The sequence below is a fragment of the Tenrec ecaudatus genome, chromosome 18, assembly GCF_050624435.1.
Source record: "Tenrec ecaudatus isolate mTenEca1 chromosome 18, mTenEca1.hap1, whole genome shotgun sequence".
In the NCBI taxonomy this organism is placed as follows: Eukaryota; Metazoa; Chordata; class Mammalia; order Afrosoricida; family Tenrecidae; genus Tenrec; species Tenrec ecaudatus.
Genome location: NC_134547.1, coordinates 24,325,039 through 24,350,098, shown reverse-complemented (window position 1 = coordinate 24,350,098; position 25,060 = coordinate 24,325,039).

Sequence of the window (25,060 nt, the reverse complement as noted above, 5' to 3'; positions counted from 1 at the left end):
CCAAATTATCGGAGCAACCCTATTATACCAGGTTTTGATATGACTCCGACTTTAGGTAAAGCAAAATGGAATAGTAATACTAATACCACTGGTCCTGATAATACCTGGCCATGGTATGAATGGATGGTATATAATCAACGTGGAGCATCTACGATAGTAACTCCTTTTGCAAAAATGTTTGGAATTAATGATACTTTATACAATGTCACTGGTGTATACAATACCACTACAAAGAGGCTGAAAGTAAATACTATGGTTAATATATCAAGAGTGCAATTTCAGCCATCACCTGTTTGTGTCCAGCCCCCATTTTTCTTTCTGTTAACATTCAACTTTAGTCATGCAAATGATACATTTTGGGAAGCTTCATGTAATAGCTTTAGCAGTCAGTGTTGGCTTGCTGAATGTTGGAATGGCTCTGAGCCATTTGCCTTGATAGTAAAGATTCCCACTATGATACCTGTACCGGTTGAAGCAGATCCCAATACTTTTCCTATTGCTACACTTTATAGATATAAAAGAGATTTTGGCATTACCGCAGCAATTATTACAGCTATTACTATCTCAGCTGCAGCAGCGGTTACAGCAGGATTGGCTATGTCTAATCAAGTAATGACAGCAAATGTCATTAGCAATATTACGCAATCTACATCAGAAGCTTTATCTACAGTCCATATGTTGGATGCTCGATTAATGTCTGGTTTACTGTTAGTGAACCAGAGAGTTGATTTATTACAACACCAAGTGGATACTCGTACGAGCATGGTGCAATTAAGTTGAGTTTCTTCAACACCTAATTTGTGCATAACACCTTTAAAATTCTTGAATGAGTCTTCTTTTAGCAGCAAGAATATATCCCAGTATCTTACAGGACAATGGACAGCTGAGCTGGAAGAACTTCAAGAACAACTCCGGATGCAGATTACGACTCTTAATGGCACAAGAATTAAACCCATAACTGTTGGAGATTTTACTTCTTGGCTTTCTACTGCCTTTTCCTACTTTAAAGAGTGGGTGGGGGTGTTTACATTTGCTGCAATAACGTGCTGTGGAGGAGTGTTGTTGCTATGGTTGCTCTGCAAGCTTAAAGCCCAGCAAAAACGTGACAAAGTCATCATCACGCAGGCGCTCTTAGCGATTGAGCGCGGTGGTTCCCATGATCTTTGGCTTTCTTTGTTAAGAGAAAACTAACCCCCATAAGTTGTCAGCTCCTGCACCCCAAGGGAATTGTCCCATTGCACTGGGAAGAGTGACAGAAATTGGATCTTGGTCAGCCCTTGCACCATGTGGATCTTTGCTCATTGCACACATTAGGGTGACCAGATTTGGGTTTTTATATCCATCTTGATCTCCTGGGGCTGCTGGAGGCTCCGGGATGGATCGATGGACTTTATATCCATCTTGATCTTTTGGAGCTGCTGGAGGCTCTGGAATTGATCGATGGATTAGGCTTAAAATAAAAAAGAAAGGAGGAGATGTGGGAAGCCATAGCTCTCACGAGATGTGGGAAGCCACAGCTCTCGTGATGTGGGTAGCCGCAGCTCTCGCCGCCATTACTAGATGGCGCCGGGCAGTCAGGGCGGTGGTCCAACTAAGTGATAAACAACCACTTAGCGCATGCGCGATGCTGAGATGACGTAGTCATAACTCCACCCTGGAGTATGCAAACGAAGGTTCTGGCGAACTCACCAATCAATGCATGAGGTTTTGGCAAATGCACCAATCAGGGCACAGCACGTCCCCATAGAGCATATATAAGCAGCAGTAGTTTGGGGTTTCGGGGTCTTTTACCGCATTATGAAAAATTAAATGCTTGTGGAAGAATCCTGTTGTGGTGTGTCTTTTCTTGCTGGCGAGACCTGGCGCGCGACAATCATGATTTTGAGTTTTGCCCCACATTTCCCTTCTACTCTAATCAAGCCCTTCTAATGTGATCTCTTTCATAGCAGTCGATAGTGAGAGCTAGGCACCATCTAGTTCTTCTGGTCTCCAGTGGTGGAGGGTGATCGTTGCTTGAGTCACTAGTCATTGATTCATTGTGCCCAATCAGTTCTCCTCTTCTGCTGTCCTCTGGATGGGGAGAGACCAACTGTTGCCCCTTTCCTGATTGCTCAGGAACTTTGAAAATCCCAGAGACGATGGTCCTGATCCCCCAGCCTCAACAACTCATTCCCTCACAGTTTTTGCATGTCTCAGAGATTTTTTTCCACCCCCACCCCGTTTTATGACATTGGCCCCTGTATGCTCCACCATATACCTGGATCTATTTAACAACCTAGGTCAATACATTCTATAAACTTTTCAATGGCCGAGGATTCTGAAGAAGATTGCCAGGCTTCTCTTTCACAGCTCCTCTAAGTGGGTTGGGCATGACAACTTTTCCCTTAATAGCAGAGCTCATTAACTGTTTACACCCCTAGATACTTCTTACTCTTAGAAAACTCACTGCCATCGAATCCATGCTGACTCACAGCCAATTTATAGGGCAGCGTAGAACTGCCCCTGTGAGTGTCTGAGACTCGAACTCTTTATGGGAGCAGAATGCCTTATCTTTCTCCCAAAGCAGCTGGCAGTTTCAAACTGCTGATATAGCAATTAGCAGCCCAACTTGTAGCCACTAGGCCACAAAGGCTCTTTTTCTTCTTAGCAAAGAGAGGGAAAATAAGCAAACAGAACATTTCCCTGGTGCTTCCCGTGGATGCTGCGATGGGAGCTGGATCCTGAAGGCCCGGATTGGCTAAAGCTCCATTTACACAGGAACACATGCCTCCCTTGTTAGTATTTGCATTGGGCAAGCCATTTCCTGCGCTGACATTTTGCATCTAGTTAAATGCCAGCAACTCCAGACAGACGTAGCTTTTACCTGTGGCTCTGCCTTTCTGGACAAGCCTTTGGTGCTCGATGGGGCTACTTTCAGTCTATGATCTTACATGTCCTTTTGGATCCCTTCGTCTCTTGTTTTTGTTTTGATTAACACAAACTGGATGAACAGCTTCAGGCTTAATATAATCGCTGCTGAATATTTCATTGGGAAATGTTGTTAAGAAGGCAGTGGGCATCCATGATCTAAGTGTATGCATAGAGATTTCTTTTCAGATGGTAAAGTGGCTTTGAATAATTATTGTTATTATTAGTGAATTAAAGACAAATGTGCCTCAAAATGTGAACATTAGGTGTGTGTGTGTGTGTGTGTGTGTGTGTGTGTGTGTGTGCATGTTTTAAAGAGCACATGGCTTGGTGATAGAGAGGGCGAAGCACTGGTGAGGAGCACATGAAAGTGTTCAGAGAGATGACAAAGGGTAGTGATGAAACAAAACAGATTCCAACCTCAAATCCTCTGCTCCCTGCCTCAGAGGGAGGTCGCAACAAGGAGCAGAAAAGCCAAGGGCATTTCCTGCCCTCTCAGAGCTGGCAAGCGCCACAGAAGGCACAGGGTTTTAATGCCGAGGCTTTGCTGCTGTGAGGCAGGGAGGGGGCTTGCCATAGTTTCCACACGCTGACATCACAAACATAACGCAAGTGGGTGCCTTTAACACACCAAAGTCAATGTTCTCACAGCACCGGAGGCTGACAGCATCATGCCAGTGCACCAGCTTGATGGGCACGCTCTCTTTGTCCATCCCTGGGGGCTGAGGGCTGGTGGGCGGTATTCTTGTTTTGGCTTCAATGACCTCCATGGTTGGTGGTCCTTGGAGCTCTCTGCATGGCAGCTGCCTTCTTCCCTTGGAGTTGGTTTGCTTCAGTGTTGAATTGAATCCTTTTGTATCAGCCAAGTCATTGGTGTAAGGTACAGCCTCTTTAAGTCACAAAGAAAATCTCTGCCCAGGTGGGATTACATCCACAGTAAAAAATCCCACTCCTGTAGAGCTCACTCCAGCTCATCATGGCCCTCTCCAGGGGGGTTCCATGGCTGGGCATCTTTATGGAAGCACACAGCCACAGTTTTTCTCCAGAGAAACAGCTAGTGGGTTCTGAACTACTGACCTTGTTGTGAATAGCCCCCTTCTTAACGTGTGCGCCAGAAGCCCTGCTCTGCGGTTTGATGAGCAGCCCTTCTGGCCATTGCTAAGGGCTACATGGCAAAGCCATTTGGTACAAGCAACGTTGTCATCAGCAAAGAATGAGTTTAGCTGGCCTCAGTAGGATACTCAGCCGGGAAGTGATAAACTGCTTGGCTTGGGTTTTATGCAGGAGAACCATGGGAGTTGAGATGTGCAGTCTCTTGATTTGAACCCAGACACTCGATCTCCCAGCCTGAACTCTCACCATCATACTCAACTTTTGGGGGTCAAATGTTTGACTCACCTGAGAGATGTGCAGGTGAAAGCGTGCCCCAGGAACATCTCCCTCTCATCCCTGTCATCTCAGAGAGTTCTCCAGATAAGGATTGGTGGTTCATGTGAAGGGACATATTGTAGCATTTCCCTTGCACTCCTCAAAGGCAAGAAAATGACCCACAGCACCTCGAGTTGCCAGCAGTGTCAAAGGGGATGTGCTCCTTGAGACTCAAGCTGAGTCCCCAGGAGACGAGCTCTCAACTGTGGAATTAGCGCTTTTGAAAAGGGGCAAATCTTCCAGCAGTTCTCTCTTCAGAGGCCTGGCCGTACGCTCTGCAGACTTGTGGGCACGCTCACTCTGGTGAACCCAAATTCTTGGGAGAGGCTGATCTGTCCCTAGAAAACTGGCCACATGCAAAAGCATAGAGACCAATATCTGCCTCCTGCTGGAAGGATCTGGAAGGAGAAGGGTGGCTGGAGTCCTCTAGGAGGGAAGTTGAGAGCCAGGAGAGGCAGCAAAGCCACAGTTCCAGCAGGTGGTGTCCTAAGGCTAAGGGAGCTTGCCAAGGATCAAGTGAGTCCTGGAGGTGTCTGCAGCCCATCTTGCTGAGGGCCTCCATTTATTTCATATATCTATGGATAATGGGAAGGGCCCCCAAGGCCCGCTGGCTGACCTCATATGATACGCCGTGAACTATCCACCTTGGCATCCTCCAAAGTCTCTGAAAGCTGCAGCCCCTCCCACCCACTGGCAGCCTTCTTGGACAGGATCTCCTCCACACTGCTGCAACCATGGGCTCACACACAAGGACCATTGTGAGGACGGTGCAGGACCAGGTGGTGCTTCAATCTCTTGTGTGTACTTTTGCTATGAGTCAGGAGCTCACTCAATGGTATCTAACAAGTTATTGTGAGATGACATAAGAGGACTTGGTGGAGGCCCTTCCAAGAGAGGGTTGGAACATAGCATGGTAAGAGGCCTGGTCAGGAATGTGCTCATTGTGCTCATTGTTTCCATCCCCTTCTCCCGGAAGCCAATGCTCTAGGGAGGAAAGGCAGGCCCAGAGACAGGGAAGGGCTAGGGAAGAGGGAGCGATAGGAGAGCAATAGAAAAGACAGGTTACTCTCCCTCATTCCCAGTATAGCTCCTCAAACCTCAGGTAAAGCCTCTGATTCTGAGGCTGAGGCTTATAATAGGATCAGACTGAACATTTAATCCCTCAAGCTGCCTGGAAAGTGTGGGAGCTGATTAAGATGGCAAGAGATGAAGAAGGAAGGAATCTACTGGTTACAGATGTGAAAGCACCTGTTAGTGAAGCCTTCTCAGTTTCTTATTGCCTTATCAATGTCATCAGTACACTTAATGTACTCACTTTCCAAACGCCTATTAACCAATTGTACATACCTTGAGTTCTTTCTAGGAGGCAATAATAATATTCTCATTTCCGAGTTGAGGCCACAGAAGTTTGGACAACTTCTGGTTGTTGTTGTTGCTGGCAGGTGCTCATCAAGTTGGTTCCAACTCATAGCAACCCCTGTGCATACCGGAAGGGAGCATGGCCCCGTCCTGTGGCCCCTCTCTGAAGGGCACTTGCCTCAAATCTTTAAATTCAAAGCTTCTTGTTTTGTCAAATGAAATCATTTCTTCAGTCAATCTCAGAAATCTTTATGTAAAAACGTTGGAAACGCCTTTCACTCAAGGTCTAGGGAGGCTGAGTAAGGTGGGAGGGGCTCCAGGACAGATGGTGGGAATCACTCCTGCAGGTGGGTGGTAGGTTGGCGAGGCCAGTCTCACTTGCCTCCCTGGTGACTGACTTCAACCAGCAATGTACAGCTGGACACATGGCATGAAGTGACCTCTGGTCTTCGTGGCGGTGGATGCCAGTAGACCGTCAGGTATGGGAGACCCATGAGAAAATAGGTTACTTTTCTCTTTCTCTCCAAGTTTCTCTGTGATCTCTTTATGCTGCCTGAGCCCGCATGCATACTGACAAAGGCAGACATGTGCACACACATGGCAAAGTAAATAGAGACGCCCACATTCACAGACGTATTCATCCACGTGCAAATAGGCACATATGTGCACATGCATGCCAAAGCAGACACAGACATCCATGAATGCACATGTATTCGTGAAAGTTGATTTTCATGGGGAAAAAGATCAGATCTATCACTGTCAAGTCCACTCCAACTCAAAGCAACTGTAGAACACAGAGGAGAACTGCCCCATTGGGTTTCCAAAGCTGTCATCTTGTCAGACACAGTCAGCCACCACTTTCTCCTGCAGAGCAGCTGGGGTTTTCCAACTGCTGACCTTTCACTTAGCAGCCGAGCACTTGCTGATTTTCATAGGAGTCTGGAAATCAGTTTCATTGCCTGCTAGTCACACCTCCTCTGTGAGTTAGCACAGCCTGGTAAGCTTGGAAGGAGAAAAATCTTCCTTCCCGAGGTAGTTGAGTGGTTTTCCCCTGAGGAAATGGTTCAGAAAAATATTTCCTTCAAGAAATCAGAACACTCTTGAAGAGAAATTTCCTGCCAAAACATTTGTTTGCATGACACTGAGACAAGTGAAGCAGCCCCCTGACTTCCCCCTTGGGTCCTCTTTCTCATCATGACTGCTCTGCTCAGCTACAAGGCTCCAGGTCCTGGGAGCAAGGGTGCCCTTCTATTTGGAACCTCACAGGGCTACACTGTGAGTCAGGGAAAGACCTGGAAACTTGAGCATCCTGAAACGAGGCCTGCATAGCAATATCATCTGTCATCAGGCTCATCATTTCTCTCATTTTTTGTAAGATCATTGAGCCCTTGGAGCCCTGAGAAGTTCTCTCAGAGGAAGCCACCCTCCTCCCATGAATCCAAGAGGGACTGCTTAAAGATTGTTGTCTTCTACTTACAGGAATACCAGCAACCAATTGCCATTGAGTCAACTCGGACTCATGGAGAGCCCAAGTGTTTTAGAGAAGTCCGATCCCGATAATTTTCCATGGCTGGGGTGGGTTTTTTTCCAGAGGCATAGCACCAGGCCCTTCTTGGAAGGCACCTCTGGGTGAACTCAAACCTTTAACCCGTAGTTCGCAGCCTAGCTCATGAACAATACCATCCAAGGACGGTACAGTTACTTGCTAATGGTCACCTGCAGTAGATGAACCGAGGTCAAGTAACTGCCTGAGAAACATCAACCAGAGGAAAGCAGAGTGAACCCCAGGGTTCTTGGGAAGAGGGCCAGAGAGAGAAAAAGGAGAAAACAGCTTTCTCGGGACATCAGAAAGGAAAGGACTCCACTTTGTGGATGCCATAGAACAATCCCAAGCCAAGCATGGGTGAGAAACAGACCCCACCCAAACCCAGCGGGCTGGATTCTGTCGCCAAGTGTTGAACACCAGACATGGATATGACAGAGCCGCTAGTCGTCCGTGGAAAGAAACTGTTTGCCCATTGTCTGGTAGTTTTGCAGCATTTGAACAACCAGGCCTCTGCTGCCTCTTCTGGCCTGAAATATAATTGCAGCCATAACCGCCCAGCGTTTCAACGGGTAGAACTCCCTGGGGAGGGCTAACTACCCAAATCATTTGGGAGATCATTTTAGGATTGTCCAGGAGATCTTTCTTTGGCTGTGTCTATAATATGAACGATGGTGTCTTTGTTTTAAAAAAAGAAAGTTTTTATTGTAAGGTGGGTTAAGGTTTACAGAGAAAATCAGCTTTGCACGTAACAATTTATACACGTTTTTTTATGTGACATTGATGACAATCTCCTGCAATGTAATATCACTCATGCCATTGAAACTCTGCTTCCTGTTTTCATTCACCCTTCTGCCCTAACCTTGCCTGCCTTTTGAATTTGGCCTTGGGCAAATACTGCCTATTTGCTTTTGAATGGTTGATGGTTCTGAGGAATGTGTGCTCCTCAGTGCTATGATTCATTTTGGTGTAGTTGTTCTTATCAGGTGCCATTGAGCCAGTTGCAACCCACATTGACCCTATGCCAAACAGACAGAAACACTACCTAGCCCTGAATAATTCTCCTAATTGTTCCCAAGCTTGAGCCCCTTGTTTCAGTCACTGTCAATCCATCTCCTTAAGGGGCTTCCTCTCTTTCACTGTCCCTCTACTTCACCTGGCATGATGTCCTTCTCCAGGGACTAGTCTCTCTTAAGAACATGACCAAAGTATGTGAGAGGAAGTCTCACCATCCTTGCCTTTAAGGAGCCCTCTGACCATACTTCTTCTAAGACAGATCTGTTAGTTCCCTTGGCAGTCCATGTTACTTTCAATATTCTTCACCAGCACCACAATTCAGACATATCAATTCTTCTTCAGCCTTCCTTATTCAATGTCTGACTTTCACATACTTATGAGGCAATTTAAATTACTATGGCTTGGGTAAGGTGCACCTTAGTCCTCAAAGTAACATCCTTGCTTTTTAGCACTCTACAGACGTATTGTGCACCAAATGTATCCATATGGAATGCGTCATTTGATCTCATGATTGCAGCTTCCAAGAGCATTGATTATAGACCTCATCAAGACAAAAAATCCGTGCCAACTTCAACAAATAACAACAAGTAAAAAAAACAACAAACTTCTCCATTTATCATGGTACCTATTGATCAAGTTGTGAGGATGTGTGTCTTCTTGACATTGAGTTGTAATCCATACTGAGGGCTGCAATCTTTTCTCATAAGGTTCACTTTATAAACCTGTTATTTTTCAGGGGGTTGAATTCAGTTCCAGACCTGAAGGGTGATGAAGGACCATAGTAGTGGGGATCTCACTAGTCTATCTAACCAATAAACCTCATCTTTTATCATTATTATTATTATTACTATTGGTAGTAGTAGTATGACTTTCAGTTTTCTTACACATTACTCCCCACTCTATCTAGGATCATGTACCATGATCCCTTTCAGAGCAGCTGTTTGTGATAGGCAGGCACCATTTAGTTCTTCTGACCTTAGCATCATAGAGGCTGAGGTACGCATAGTCCATTACTGATTTGGACTAATTGTTGCCAGGCATCTTGAGCTTCTTCAATGTTATTTGCTCCAGACAGGGTGCAATAGTTTATTGTGCCAGCCTGGCCGATAAACACAAGTAGGATTAATCAAAGGACAGAGGGATAAATGGCTTCGTGAGCCTCGCCTTGCTTGTTCTGTGCCTCAATTTAAAGGGGTACACTACCTGTGGGATGCCTAGCTTGTGGACTCTGTCGCTGTAAGTTGAGGTCCATTTAATCCCACAGGATTGGAATGTTCGTCTCTGGAGCTGGGGACCGACAGTTGGTGACAGTTGGTGACTTGCCTTGCTGTTTGCTGCCTGGGTATATATAGCCCAGCTCTCTCTACAGAAAGGGACTGGCAACTGGCGGCTCTCAAGCCTTAAAGGACTGCTAGTGTCTCACTGTTTTATAATTTAACTGTTAGTTTCTTGTGTTATCTATCTGTATATAATTTAGTGGTTCATTTCTTGTATTGCATATCTAGCTTTATAAATATATTTATATATAATTACTAGCAATATGGTTTTGTCTCTCTAGAGAACCCTGTCCAACACATAGGGTGAACCAAGAACCGACTTTTAGTTTGCTACTCACTAGCTTTTGAAGATCCCAGTCACTTCCCTGATGGATACAGAACATTGTCTTTGTGAGCTAGTTTGTACCAATTGATCTTGAGGTCTCTCAGAGCTATGTTCCTGATCCCCGATATTTAGGACACGCTCCCTCAAGGGGTTTTGTTCTAGCTAAGACATTTCCTAACTATGCCTCCTGGATGCACTATTATATTCATGGTCATATTTGTAGTATATGCTAATATGTATATAGAACTATTCTCTGGCAAACCTATATTTATTCATGGGGCTATTCCCATTCCCCTTCCCACAACTGCTCAGATTTTGTGGTTTTTCTATCTATCTATTTATCTCTCTAGCTATCCTTGTATGTTATTGTTATTATTGGAGTATTTATCTCTGTTGCCTTTAATGCTTGTAGTCTACTGAGAAAGGATAGTGTTTTGATGTTCCAAATGTTTCCCCATTTTCTGGGTTACATGACACAAACCAATAGAAGAAGAGAAAAGAAAAAAATTTAACCCAAGTAATAACACCAACAATAAAACCAATTTAGTCTTTTGGTTAAGAATTAGTCAGACTTTCCCACTCCTAGGCTAACCCGTGAAAGAAAATGAATGAGATAAAAGACCATAGGGAGGAAGAAAGGAGAGTGGGAGGCAAGGGAATAAAGAAAGAAGGTGGCAGCGTTGTGTGAACAATTAATGTGGACCTTCTTTGATGTGTATTAAAAATAATATTGACTGGTTTTTTCAATACTCACCAAAAATTATTTATATCAATCAAGAAAACCTCACTACCCTGGAATCAATTCTGACATATAGCAACCCTTTGGACAGAGTATAGAACTGCTCCTGTGGGTTTCCAAGGCTGTAAATCTTTACAGGAGTAGAAAATCTCATCTTTCTCTTGTGGAGTGGGGGTGGGGGGAGTTTCGAACTTCTAATCTTGCAGTTAGAAGTCCAACTCATAATCTACCTCACCAACAGGGCTCCTCCTTTCATCATTAATCTAGACTGTTTGACCTTCTTGGCTTACTGGGTTTGGTTTTCTCGCTTTGGAAGACATGGTACCAAAATACACACCATTTCCTAGCCCCCCAAAAAATCAAAAGTAAGCAAAACAAAACAGGAAAAACTAGCAACCCAATCCAAACCAACTAACCTATTTAGCCATATAGATAAAGGATACTTGTAGCCAACCTCTGTGTTGGGGCAATAGGGATGGATGGGGACTGTGGTTAACAGGCACGTGTCAGCTCATCCACAGGGGACATTCAAATTCTAGCTCCAGACTGTTGTTGCCTTGGGGAAATGCAAGGATTTTAAGGCCTGATTTTCTGTTTGTAACTGAGATGCTGAGAATATAAAATTCGATGTGAAATCGTCAACTTTTCAAATATTGGATCACATTAGTTAAAACCACTTTTCAGGCTGCTCATCATCGTACTAGCACATCATTAGGCTAAAATCATATCAAAGACGTCTGGTTTGTCCCCTGTGCCCTTTAAGGACAACTGAAACATAAGGACGGGAATGGGACATTCATTCTTCCTCTAGACCCTCACCCTTTGCCTCCATCGGCTGGCGTTCATAGAAGAGGCAGACGGTTTTGTTCAACTTCAGCATAATCAGAGTCCTGAGAGTTAAACACAATACATATATAATTTCATACTAGTCGTTTTAATATTAGCCCAAACAAAACCAACAAAAACCCAACCCATTGCTGTTATGTTGGTTCTGGTTCCCGAGGACCCCCTGGGTGCCAGGGAGAAACTACACATCACAGGATTCTCAAGCCTGTGGGCTTCTAGAAGCAGGCCATTAGTTATTTCTTCTGAGGGGTGCAGCTGCCCACCTCTTGATACGTTGAGTCCTTAACCATTTGTGCCACCCAGGGTCTCCCAGTCTTCGTATGTGACCCCCAAATTCCTTGACAGGCTACCTATAGGAAGGTAGAGTCTATGCCCTTTCCCCTTAAATTGGGATGTTTCATGACCTCTGTGACCAATAGATTATGGAGAAGATGACATTGTGACATCTAGTTTGGGCAACCCCCTTCCCTCCCACAAAGTGCTTCACAGCTTCTGAAAAATCCCTTCAAAGACTTCTTCTTGAGTGCTCACCCTTAGAATGTCCAGCCTCCACGTGCTACCTCTCAGGACACTTCTCAGAACCCGGACACTATGCTGAAAGAAGCCTGAGCTGCCTGGAAAGGCCACGTGGAGACACTCCAACCAACAACCCAGCTAAGCACCCAGCTAACGGCCAGCTTCAGCTGCCAGCCCTCTGAGTGCCCCAGCTCCCATGAGACTGCCAACTCATGGGAGACTCCAAGCACGACCCAGTGGCCTCCCAGCAACCACACGATGATGGTCCTTGTTTGAAGCCACTGCGTTTGGGGAGGGGGTGTTTCTTGCCCAGCCACAGGGATGAGAACCTGTATCTCAACATCATGCAGGTGGGTGAGGGGGCCGTCTCTCGAGCAAGGCAGCTTCCCTTCTTGTCAACTCCTGGGGATTTTTGTTGTTCTTGCCACTGCTGCCCCAATTCCCCAGGAGCTAGAGGAAGGCAGGCAGCAGGCCTCAGGTGGCCAGGAGGCAGGAGCCTTTGTGGGATGCAGTTACAATGCTTAAAGGCAGGAGCCTGACTTTACCTTTGCCTCCTGGAGATTTGGGATGCAGAACACCTGTCAAATCCCATCTTCTGTCCAATCCTGATCATATGTCTGTCTTATGTTTGCACACAGGACGCAGACTTGTGAACACCCAAAGAACAGGGTCTGGCGCCAAGAAACCAGCACCACAAGGAACTGATGTTTCTCCAGCAATGGGGAGGGGTGGGATGAGAGGAAGAAAGGAGTACAAATCACTGGATCAAAACAAGGTGGGGAAAGGTAGGAGCAAAGGAGAGAGTGAAGGAGGGAAACTGGGAGGCTGAAGGGAAAAGGCAGGGAAGGAAAGGAGAAAGGTGGCGGTGGGGAGAGAGGAGCGAAGAAGAAATGGAGGAGTTTGGGAGGGAAGATGGAAAGTGAAGGCAGGCAGGAAGACGTGAGCAAAGGGAGGGAAGGAAGAAAAGAGAAAGAGAAGGGCAAGAAGAAAGGAAGGTAGGGAAGAAAGGAAGAAAACGAGAAACCTAATGTCAATGGCACCCTCTATGTTTTTATTTCCTGTTTTTCTGAGGTAGCCTCTTCAGCAGAAGCAAATGGGCTGAATCGCCTCAAACTCTACCTAGGTAGAAAGCACGGGTTTCATTTCGCCAGGGCCTGTGAAAATGTATGAACTGAGCAGCATTAACACGGAGACAGCGATTACCCCACGTGGCTGTTGCGCTCTGATGATACCAAGGCAACGGGAATGGGGGCTCATTATTTCACCAGGTGACAAAAAAAATTGTATTTTGACGTTTCACCCTGAATGTGGGGAAGGGTGGCGTGGGGGAGGAAGCAGGGGCCCTTTGTGGAGTCTCCTCTTGCCATTGTGATGTCCCTTGGCCTGGCAACAACCTGAGGTCCTGCACGCTGCCAGTGAGGGGCTTGGCTGCAGGCCCTAGCCCAGCATTTCTTATCAGATTTACTGTGACAAGTGATGGGAGAAAAGCAAGATGCTGTTAACAGCGCATCCGTTCAGACCCTGCTATTTAGAAATCTGGATTTATATTTTGTCAGAGAGAAGTAGCACTGATGTTAATCTTTGCACTACCCTTGGAAAAAATCATTCATAATCTTATAACAATAATCCATAGCATTTGTGGAGCTCTGAGAACCAAGGGATGGTCAGAAGCATTTTTAGACAGATGTCTCATTTCATCTTCAAAGCAACCCAGTGAGGAATAAGAAAAGTTGGCTTATGACTTCCCTTTTGGAAAGTGAGTCTTTGGAAGCACAGAGAGGTCCAGGTTTGCCCAAGGTCACATAGTCAATAAGTTAGAGAGCCTGGATTTGAACCTGAGCGGTCTGCTGCCAGAGGTACTTTTTTTGCACGTGTTTATTAAGGCAACTTGCAGCTCTGGCAAGGATTCAGATAGAATTGAGGATCATTTTTTTTTAACAATTTATTAGGGGCTCATACAACTCTTATCACAGTTCATACATATACATACATCAATTGTGTAAAGCACATCTGTACAGTCTTTGCCCTAATAATTTTTTTCTCCTCTTTTCCTTTTTTACATTTTATTAGGGACTCATACAACTCTTATCACAATCCATACATATTCATATATCAATTGTATAAAGCACATCCATACATTCCCTACCCCAATCATTCTCAAAGCATTTGCTCTCCACTTAAGCCCTTTGCATCAGGTCCTCTTTTTTTCCCCTCCCTCCCCTTCCCCCCCTCCCTCATGTGCCCTTGGTAATTTATACATCGTTATTTTGTCATATCTTGCCCTATCCGGAGTCTCCCTTCCCCGGTTCTCTGCTGTCCCTCTCTCAGGGAAGAGGTCACATGTGGATCCTGTAATCAGTTCCCCCTTTCCAACCCACTCACCCTCCACTGTCCCAGCATCGCCCCTCACACCCTTGGTCCTGAAGGTATCGTCCACCAAGGATTCCCTGTACCTCCAGCCCTCATTTGTACCAGTGTACAGCCTCTACCCTATCCAGCCCTAACAGTGTTTCTCTCTATCCTTGTGGAGCCCTGGTGATGGGCTGGGCTGCTAAGTAGTAGGTTAAAGGGGCTTTCCCCTCCTGTGAAAAGTTACACTCTCGGGAAACTCACGGGTGCCAGTCCTACCCTGTCCTCCAGGGTTGCTCTGAATCAAGGTCAACTCAATGGCAGTGAGTTTGGCTTTTTAATGTCTCTCCCTGTTGTTGTTGTTGTTAGTTTGCCATCCAGTTGGTTCTGGTCCATGGCAAACCTATTCACAGCAGAATGTAACAATAACAGCTCCTCCTCCATCCACCCAAGTGTTCCTATGCTCAGTCCTCTTGTTGTCATCACTGTGTCAATCCAGCTCTTCAAGGGCCTTCAACCTGTTTTCACAGCCCTTCCATTTTTCTAAGCATGATGCCTCTCCAGGGACTGGTCTCCACTGACAACATGTCCAAAGTCTCACCATCCTTACTTCTAATGGGAATTCTGGCCGTACTTCCAAGACAGATTTTGTTTGTTCTTTTGGCAGTCCATGGTACTGTCAATATTCTTTGCCAGTACCATGGTTCAAATTCATACAGTTTACCTGGGTCTTCTTCACTCAATGGCAAGCTTTTCACATGCAGATGAGGTAAATGAAAATACTATGGTTTGGATCAGGTGTACTTCCTGCTTAAAGTAACATCCTAACTTTTCAACATTCTAAAGAGCTCTTATGCAGCAGATCTACCCAGTGCAATGTATCTTTTCATCTCTTGACTGCTGCTTCCAGGAGCATTGCTTGTGGATCCAGACAAGACAAAATCCTTGACAACTTCAGGTTTTTCTCGATTTATCATCATGTTACCTATTGGTTCAGTTGTGAGGATTTTGGTTTTCTTTGTGTTGAGTTGTATCCCACATTGAAGGCTGCAATCCTTGATCTTCACCAGCAAGTGCTTCAAGTCCCCCATCCTTGTCAGCAAGCCAAACTGTGTCGTCTGCATATAGCAGGTAGTTAATAATATTTCCTCCAAATCTGATTCTGTGTTCTTCTTCATATAATTTGGCTTCTCTGATTATTTGCTCACCATACAATTGAAAAAGTATAATAAGTGGGTGCAACCAGGATGCACACCTTTCTTGGTCCTTAAACCATGCAATCTACCCTTGTTCTATAAGTGTTCTGGAATTCTCTTCTCAAAACTATCCATGTTTTCTTATGATCCACACAGTCAGATAGCTTGGGTGTTAATAAAACATAAGTAACCATCTTTAGGGTATTCACTGCTTTCAGGCAAGATCCATCTGATATCTGATATCCTTTGTTCCACATCCTCTTCTGAATCTGGCTTAAATCTCTGGGAAACCAAACTCACTGCCTTGTAGTTGATGACAACTCATCCTGACCCTATAGTATAGGGTAGAACTAACTGCCTCTGTGAGTTTCTGAGACTGTAACTCATTATGGGAGTAGAAAACCTTGCCTTTCTCCCACGGAGTGACTGGTGGTTTTGAACTGCTGACCTTGGGGTTTGCAATCCAACCTGTAAGCACTGTGCCACGATGGCTCTTGAATGCTGAATATGGTAACTTTCTGTCAATGAATCAATGCAACTGTTGTTGTATTAGCTTCAGTACAATTTGACTCACATGTGATGCCAATGATAGTGTTACATAATTTGACCATTCTGTTGGTCTCCCTTCTTTGGTATGTATACACATATGGATCTCTTCCAGTCCGTTAGCCAAGTAGCTGTATTCCAAATTTCCTGACATAGATGAGTGAGTGCTGCCAGTGCTTTATCAGCTTGTGGAAACATTTCAATAGATATTCCAGCAATTCCTGGCATCTTGTTTTGGGCTAGTGCTTTCCATGCATCTTGAATTTCTTCTTTCCTGACCATTGGTTCTTGCTCATATGTTACCTCCTGAAATGGTTGAATGTTGGTCTATTCTTTTTGATACAGTGACTCCATATTGTTTCCATCTTCCTCAGATGTTTCCTTCATCATTCAATATTTTGCCCATAGAATTTTTTAATATTGCACCTCAAGACTTGACATTTTTCTTCAGTTCTTTCAGTTTAAGATATGCTGAATATGTTCTGTTTTGGTTTTCTAACTCTAGGCTTTTGCACATTTTGTGATAATATTTTACTTTGTATTCTCGAGTTGTCCTTTGAAATTTTCTATTTAGCTCTTTACTTCATCATTTCTTCCTTTTGCTTTAGCTACTCTCTGATTAAGAGTAAGTTTCAGAGTCTCTTTGGACATGCACTTGTATCTTTTCTTTATTTCCTTTTTTTTATAATGACATTGTGCTTTATTCAGAGATGTTCTCAAAATTTGGTTGGTTATTATCAAGGTTGTATATTGACTCTCGTGTACTTGTTTGCATTTTCTTGAACTTCAACTTGAGCTCACATATGAACAATTGCTGATCTGTTCCACAATCAGTCCCTGGACTGGTTTCAGTTGCTGATATTGAGCTTCTTTTATTGTCTCTTCCCACAGGTGTAGTCAATTTGATTTCCGTGTATTCCATCTGGAGAAGTCCACATTTATGGTCACCTTTTTTGTTGTTGATCAAATGTTTGAAGAAATCATTAATCATGCAAAATTCTAACATACAATCAAGATAAATTGGTAATTATTGGTGATTGGAGTGCAAATGTTGGAACCAAAGAGGAAAGAACAGAAGTTGGAAAATATAGTATATGCTATCAGCAATTTATTGGTCTTGCAAACTCTGTCATGCGATCTCCAGCTTGGTTTCTATCACCAAGACCATATTTTTCAACTACTGATCCTTCCTCTTTGTTTTCAACTTTTGCATTCCAATAGCATTTTGATAGCAAGTCTGACAAATTTGGGACTGAATATGGTGGTAGAATTATTCAATTTCTGCATCACCAGCTTTGGGTGGTTGGTGCATAAATTTGAACAATAGTTGTATTGATTGGTTCTCCTTGAAGGGGCATAGATAGCATCCTATCAAAGATAGCATTGTACATTAAAATAGATCTTAAAATGTCCTTTTGATGATGAATGCAATGTTGTTTCTCTTGATTGTGTCATTTCCAGCAGAGTAAACCGTAAGATTTTCTGTTGCAAAATGGTCAATATCAGTCCATTTCAGCTAACTAATGCTTACAATATCAATCTTTATGTATTCCATTTCATTTTTAATGACTTCCAATGTCCCTAGATTCATATTTCATACATCCCAAGTTTCAATTATTAATGACGATTTGAACTGTTTCTCCTCATTTTGAGTTGTGCCCCATCAGCAAATGAAGGTCCTGATGGCTATACTCGATTTGCATCATTATGGTCGACTTGCCTATGAAAAGTCAGCTCTTCCTCTTCCTCAGCCGTATTTTGAGTACTTTCCAAGTTGAAGAGCTCATCTTCTGGCACACGTTCTGACAATGTTCTTCTGTTGTTCATGGGGGGTCTAGTAACTGACAGTGTTGCTGCTATCCATAGGGTTTTCAATGGCTCATTCTTCCCATGCAGGCAGCCAATTCCTTCTTCATTGTCTGTTCTTTGTCTGGAAGCTTTTTGGGTGACCCTGCTGGTATATGAAATGCCAATCACATAGCTCCCAGTATCTCACAAAACAAAAGTCACCACAGTACCACAAAATGCCAGACAAGTGATGGACCTCTATTCTTAGTGAGGCGTGGCCTGGTGGGAGGAGTGTGCCCTTAGGTGGTTCTGATCCACTTACTGGAACAAATACTGTTAGTTCTTATTTCATAAATGTGAAATGCATAAAAGAGACCCCCCAAAAATATCCTCCAATTCAGACTTTCTGCCTTTTAAAAGAGGATAACCCACTCTGATTCAAAGTCATTGAGGTGTTTTGTTTTCCCCTCCCTCTGAGGCTACAGAGACTAGACTAATCACAGCTGAGGTGGAGCGACTGAAATGACTTAAAGCACCAGCTAGACTGGCTGTCAGAAGCAGCTACAGTCAACAGCTACAGACTGACAGAGCTGCTCAGCCAAGAGCTGAGGGTTCTCAACTCCCACTTCTACTGATGGGCACAGCCAGTGGCCTCTGGGAGTTGACTGGAACCCAGCAGCCAGCTGTGAGGAGCAAGCTAATTCATCTCAGCCTGGCCCAGGTCATCAAGTCACTGAAGGAGTATCGGGAAAGAGGGAAGAAATTTGGGGTCCCACATTTGGCCACAGACAAAAGTTGTTCTGTGTTTAGACAGTAGTTCTGGGCCTGAGTTTGGGGCAGGTGTGATGGAGGAAAGTCGGCTCCCTCCCTGCATCTGGGAACAGATGGTGGGGCTGCCCTGGAAACAGCAGGTCAGTCAGCTGGAGCAAAAAGGCTTGGCCTCTAAAGCCCTGGCATGGCAGACTGAAGCTACCTGGACTGTTTTTTCTTAACCCAATAGCTCCTGCTACCCTCACCACCCCCAACTAGGTAAAAGGGAAGAAAGATGCATTTTCTTTACAGAGGCAACTTTCTAGAAAGGAGACCAGCCCACCAGCTGTGAAAGGTCCCCTTAAACCATTTTACTTTGAGCAGGAGGAAGAAATGTTGAGAATCCCAGAGCCACGTGGAATTGTGGATCCTCTAGTTTAGGTTCCAGTGATGCCAGATCGATTTTTCTAGAGAAAGTCAAAATTCCTGTTTTCTTAAAAACCTCCTGATTTTTTCAAAGGCGATTCATTAACATTGGATAGAAGCCAAGTAGGCCACAGAGCCCTGATGGCACAGTGGGTTATGTGTTGGGCAGCTAACTAGAAGGTCAGTAGTTTGAAACCACCAGTCACACTGGGGGAGCGGGGGTTGGGGGATAGGGTGGGGGGCTGTGCAGAGATGAGACCTTCTAGTCCATATAGAATTTCAGCCTCGGAAACCCACAGGGGCAGTTCCGCTCGGTCTTACAGGGTCACTGTGAGTTGGAATCTTCTAGATGGCAGTGAATAAGCAGGCCAACCAGAGTCCACACAGGTCCTCATTTGGCCATGGGAGTCCCCAGTCTGTGACCCTCACAGAATCGACCTTTGTGTATCGATGTTAAAAGTGAGATCCAGAGAGGGGAGTGCCTGTCCCCTTGAGGAGCACCGAGTTGACTTTCCAGTCTCCAATCTGGATTTCTACCCCTGAGCTCCAAATATACATTAATCACATTCATTTTTACCAGTTAGTACAGGAATCACCAAAGACAGCAATCAAAGGAAATCATAAAAAGTTTAACTTCCTGTATTTTTTCCATAAAACAACCCAGCAAACTGAATGGCCAGATCTAACCTCTGGCTAGCCAAAAAAGTACTACCATGAGCAGACGTCAAACAAGCATCCACTCTCCATCTTTGCGATTTGTTTCTCTAGTACACCACTCCAGGTAGCATAATGTGTTAGTCCAGGTAGACCAGAGAAACAAATTCACAGACACTCATGTGTATAAGAAAGAGCTTTGTATAAAAGAGCAATTGTATATTGAGAAACATCCCAGCCCAGTCCAGATCAAGTCCGTAAGTCCAATATTATCCCCTATGTCCAATACTGGTCAATAAATTCCTCTTTAGACTCATGTAGCCATGCAATAATGCCAAATGCAAGAATATCACAGACCAGTGGGTGGAAAGTCATGTAGATCCAGTAGCGGTGAAGGATCTTGGTGCTGGCAGGGGTCACTATGTGGCTCCTCCAGCTCCAGGGCTCTGGCTCTCTCACTGTGTCTCCATGTGGTTTGTCAACAGGATTGTGTAGAAAAGAGACAGTGTGTTTCACCACAAGATAGCAATACAGGAATACCCAAAATCCTCTGGAGAAAGCCAGGCCCCACAGAGGCCTCATTCGCTGTGACCCTATTGACAGGCTAGACTTTACCCTTTCTCAAGTTCTTAGATTATGTAACTGCCTACAGTGGGTTTTCCAACAATTCCTGGAGCCTTGTTTTTGACTAATGCTTTCAGTGCAACTTGGACTTCTTCTTTCAGTACCTTTGGTTCTTATATGATACCTCTTAACATGATGCAATATTGACTAGTTCTTTTTAGTATAGCGACTCCATATATTCCTTTAATCTTTAAAATTTTTTCAGTTTTATTGACATATAATTCAGATGTCATATAATACAATAGTTTAAACTTGTTAAAAAGAGGTGTGTAATGATCTGATCACTGAAGACAAATGGCTATCAAAAGATATAGGGTCTTAGAGACTTCAAAGTAAATAAGCAGCTGTCTAGCTCAGAAACAAGAAAACCCACATGGAAGAAGCACACCAGCCTGTGTGATCATGAGGTGCCAAAGGGATCAGTTATCAGGCATCAAAGAACAAAAAAAGTCATATAATTGTGTGCTCACCTTCCCGATATGATTGCTGAAGACAAATGGGCGCATAAACAAATGTGGTGAAACAAATCCTGGCTGTCAAAAGAGATAGCGTCTGGGCTCTTAAAGACTTGAAGGTAAACAAGCAGCCATCTAGCTCAGAAGCAACAAAGGCAACATGGAAGAAGCACACCAGCCTGTGTGATCATGATGTTTCAAAGGGATCAGGTATCAGGCATCAAAGAACAAAATATTTATATCATTGTGAATGAGGGCAGTGAAGATTGGGAACCCAAGAACCATGTGTAGGCAAGTGGTCATCCCCTTTCAGAAGGGTTGTCGGGAGATGATCCAGTCGGTGCAGTGTAGCAATGATGAAACATACAACTTTCCTCTAATTCCTAAATGCTTCCTCTCCCAACCCCCTCCTGTATCATGATCCCAATTCTGCCGCACAAATCTGGCTAGACCAGAGGATGTACACTGGTACAGACAGGAACTTGAAACACAGGGAATCCAGGTCAGACGCTCTCTTTAGGACCAGTGCTAAGAATGGCTATACCGTGAGGGTGGAGGGAAAGTGGGGTATTAAGGGGGGACCGATTACAAGGACCTACATAACCTCCACCCTGGGGGAAGGACAACAGAAAAGTGGGTGAAGGGAGATGTCGGACAGTGTAAGATATGACAAAATAATAATTTATAAATTATCAAGGGTTCATGAGGGAGGGGGTAGCGGGGAGGGTTGGAGAAAATGAGGAGTTGATACCAAGGGCTCAAGTAGAAAGCAAAGGTTTTGAGAATAATGATGGCAACAAATGTAGAAATGTGCTCGACACAATGTATGTATGGGTTGTGATAAGAGATGTGCAAGCTCCTGATAAAATGATACAAACAAATACATAAACAAATAGAAAATAACTAGAGCAAAGCTGTATGTTTCATTGTTGCTCCACTGCACCCTGAACACCTCTTCTCTTCCCACAACCGTTCTGTAAGGGGATGTCCACTTTCCTTCAGATGGGTTTTGGCCTCGTCCCTACTCCATACCCTTCCTCATTCACAATGATGTGATTTTTTTTGTTCTTTAATGCCTGATCCCTTCAACACCTCGTGATCACACATGCTGGTGTGCTTCTCCCACGTGGGCTTTGCTGTTTCTGAGCTAGATCGCGGATTGTTTATTTTCAAGCTTTTAAGGTGAGCATCACGGCATGCCAGTTCAATAGAACAAAGTGTTCTTGCAATTGAGGGAGAAAAGAAGTGGAGGTCCAATGTCCATCTGCTACCTTAATTCTAAACCTATCAATATTAACAAGGGTTTAGGAGGGAGGGGGTAGGGAGGGAGATAGAAAAACGAGGAGCTGATACCAAGGGCTCAATTAGAAAGGAAATGTGTTGAGAATGATGAGGTCAACAAATGCACAAATGTCCTAAACACAATGGAATGATGTATTGATTGTGATAAGGGTTGTACAAGCCCCCAATAAAATGATTTAAAAAAAAAAGGGGGGCGACTGATTACAAGGATTTACATATAACCCCCTGCATGGAGTTGCACAACAGAAAAGTGGATGAAGGGAGATGTGGGCACTGTAAGACATGACAAAATAATTGATAAATGATCAAGGTTCCATGAAGCAGGGGAAAAAGTGAGGAGCTGATATAAAGGGAGTAAGGAGAAAGCAAATGTTTTGAGAATGATGGCAAAAATGTACAAATGAGCGTGACACAATGTATGTACATATGGATAGTTATATGAGCCCTCAATAGAATGATTTTTATTTTTAAAAAAGGGAAAAGAGGAAGTTTCGGGGGGTGTGGGCGGTACATCTATTCCAAGCTATGCTGCTCCCTAAAATATGTGGTCAGATTAGTATTGGAAAATTCGTCTCACCTCATGGATAAAGTCAAATGGAACCCCAAGGACTCTTTCCGGAGGGCCGCGTTCCACCGGAAGAAGGCACCGGTCACCGCCCCCCCACTTCCGGTCATATTTCTGTACCGCGTATGGAATTGTCCCTTTGCAACCACCATAGCCACGCAACCTGCGTCCTTGCCTTCCCATTGGTTGGGGATTTTTACCGCCAAAGCGCAGGCGATTTCCTAGACCTGCGCTAATAAGCGCGGCGCGAACTAGGCTGCAGGGAGCCCGCAGACTCTTCGGTCAAGTGGGCGGCCGACAAGGAGGTCCCGGTACCAGGTCTACCCGCCATGTTCTGTGAAAAGGCGACGGAGGTGGTCCGCGAACTGCACCACACGCCAGAAGGGCAGCTGCCCGCCTTTAATATGACGGGCTGGACGGCAGAGGGCGGGATGGAGGTCCGGGGAGCTTGGCTGAAAGGGGCTGGAGGGTGAGCGGGATCTCCCCTGGGCTGCTCTTTTCGCGGTTTGCTTCAGATTCCCCTGAGGGTGTGAGCCAAGTTCCGGAAGGGAAAGTAACAGCATAACAAAAGGTTACTGTGGGAGAAAGAAGGAAGTTACTGTACAACTCAGCAATTGCGCTTCCTCAAAGTCTACTTCCTTCCGTTTTGCTTCATTTTTAGCTTTTTGCTTTTCCTTTGCTTAGCCAAGTTAAAGGTTGCCTAATACGAACTAAAGTAAATTCGAATCCACCTCCATTCTGCCGAAGAAAGCTGGAAGCTTTCTGTTCTTTTAAAGATTGACAGCCTCAGAAACCCACCGAACCAGTCGTTCTTATTGGATCTAGCGTTTTATGCGCCTTAGTGTGCGCGCACGCACTCAGTGAGCAAAATGTGATGATGAAGTAGGCCTCTGGTGCCAGACTGAGATTCATACTCTGTTCGATCACTGTGGACTCAGGCTTTCTGTGCGTCCAGTGTTCTCACCAACAAAAATGGGCATGATGATGGTACAGAGCTCTTGGTGTAGTGAGGAACTGTACCTGACACACCCAGGGCTGAGTCCCTGTATGCTGTTTCTACAAGAAATAATAATAGTGCTAACAGTCGTATTGTTACTATTATGATTATTTGTCCACTACAATAACATGGAAGTAGGAATGATGTTCAGCACTTAGCTTGCAATTGTCTCTCCTCATAATTGTGTGAGATCTGAGCTGTCTCCCCCCACCTCAAACATGTGAGTGGAGAATTGAAGTTAGGAGATTTGTCAGTGGTGATATAGCCAGTAAAGAGCAGAGCTAGAGCTTGAACCCTGGAAGTCTGGCTCAAGAGCCTGTACGTTTAAGCATCGTAGTAAACAATCATAGGGCAGCAACTAGATAGATGTCAGTGAGAGGACCAAGAAACACAAGTGAATAGAATGCAATGTGGTAAGTGAAACTGGTGTTGCGTAGATGGGAGCATAAAGAGAAATGCTACTGGGGGGTTGGGAGTGGGTGTTCGAGCCTTGTATGAAGTATTAGCCCTCACACAGGCAGGTGATAAACAATGGCTTAAGACTCATGATCACAACTGGAAAGGTTATGTATGGAGATGTCAATGGTGGGTTCTAGGATTAGAAAAACTTCGGCATTATTCCACAGGCATTTGGAATCAGGTAGAGGTTTTCAGGTAGGGGTGTGGCGGGATGTTTTTATATTTTGGAGTACTTATTGGCAGTAAAATGAGGCCTGGAGTTATGCATTGGGCTGCTAGCATAATGGTCAGCAATTCAAACACACCAGCCATTCTAAGGGAGAAAGATAGCCGCTTCTGTAAAGATTTACAGCTGTGTAAACCATAGGGAGCAATTTTCTCCGTCCTATAGGGTCATTTAATCAAAATGTACTTAATGGAAGTGGTTTTGGTTATTGGCAATATGGAAAATGCATCAGAAGAGAAGAACTAATGGAGGCAGAGAGATGAGCTAGGGGTGAGAAATGTGGATGATTGAAACTCAATTCTACAGATATTGATAAATGAGTTTTTTAAGTGATTGAAGACTAGCAGGACTTGTAACTTTTAGAATTGTGGAGATGAAATGGGTAATAAATGACATCAAGAGTAAACAAGGCTATTCATCATCATCAGATATTTTCAACATATAATTGGCTACAGGGTTGGTTGAACCCAAGACTGTATTTTGGCTGAAAGAATATGTGATGTCACTTCTTTTCAAATGGTCAACTATCTTATTAACGTTTATGAATTTTAGAATTAAAACATTTTATTTGTCTAAGTGAAAAATTTCTATCTTAAGGTAGATGGTAGTGAAAATTCCTTTGGCTTTTCTTTTCTTGCAATACAAACCAAAACTGTGTCTTTGGGGGAAAAAATTGGGAGAAATATTTTAAAACTTGTATTTGTTGTTTTTGCAGTGAAAATGTGTACTTTCATGCTCGATTAAGCCTTTATTTTTGATATAGGTA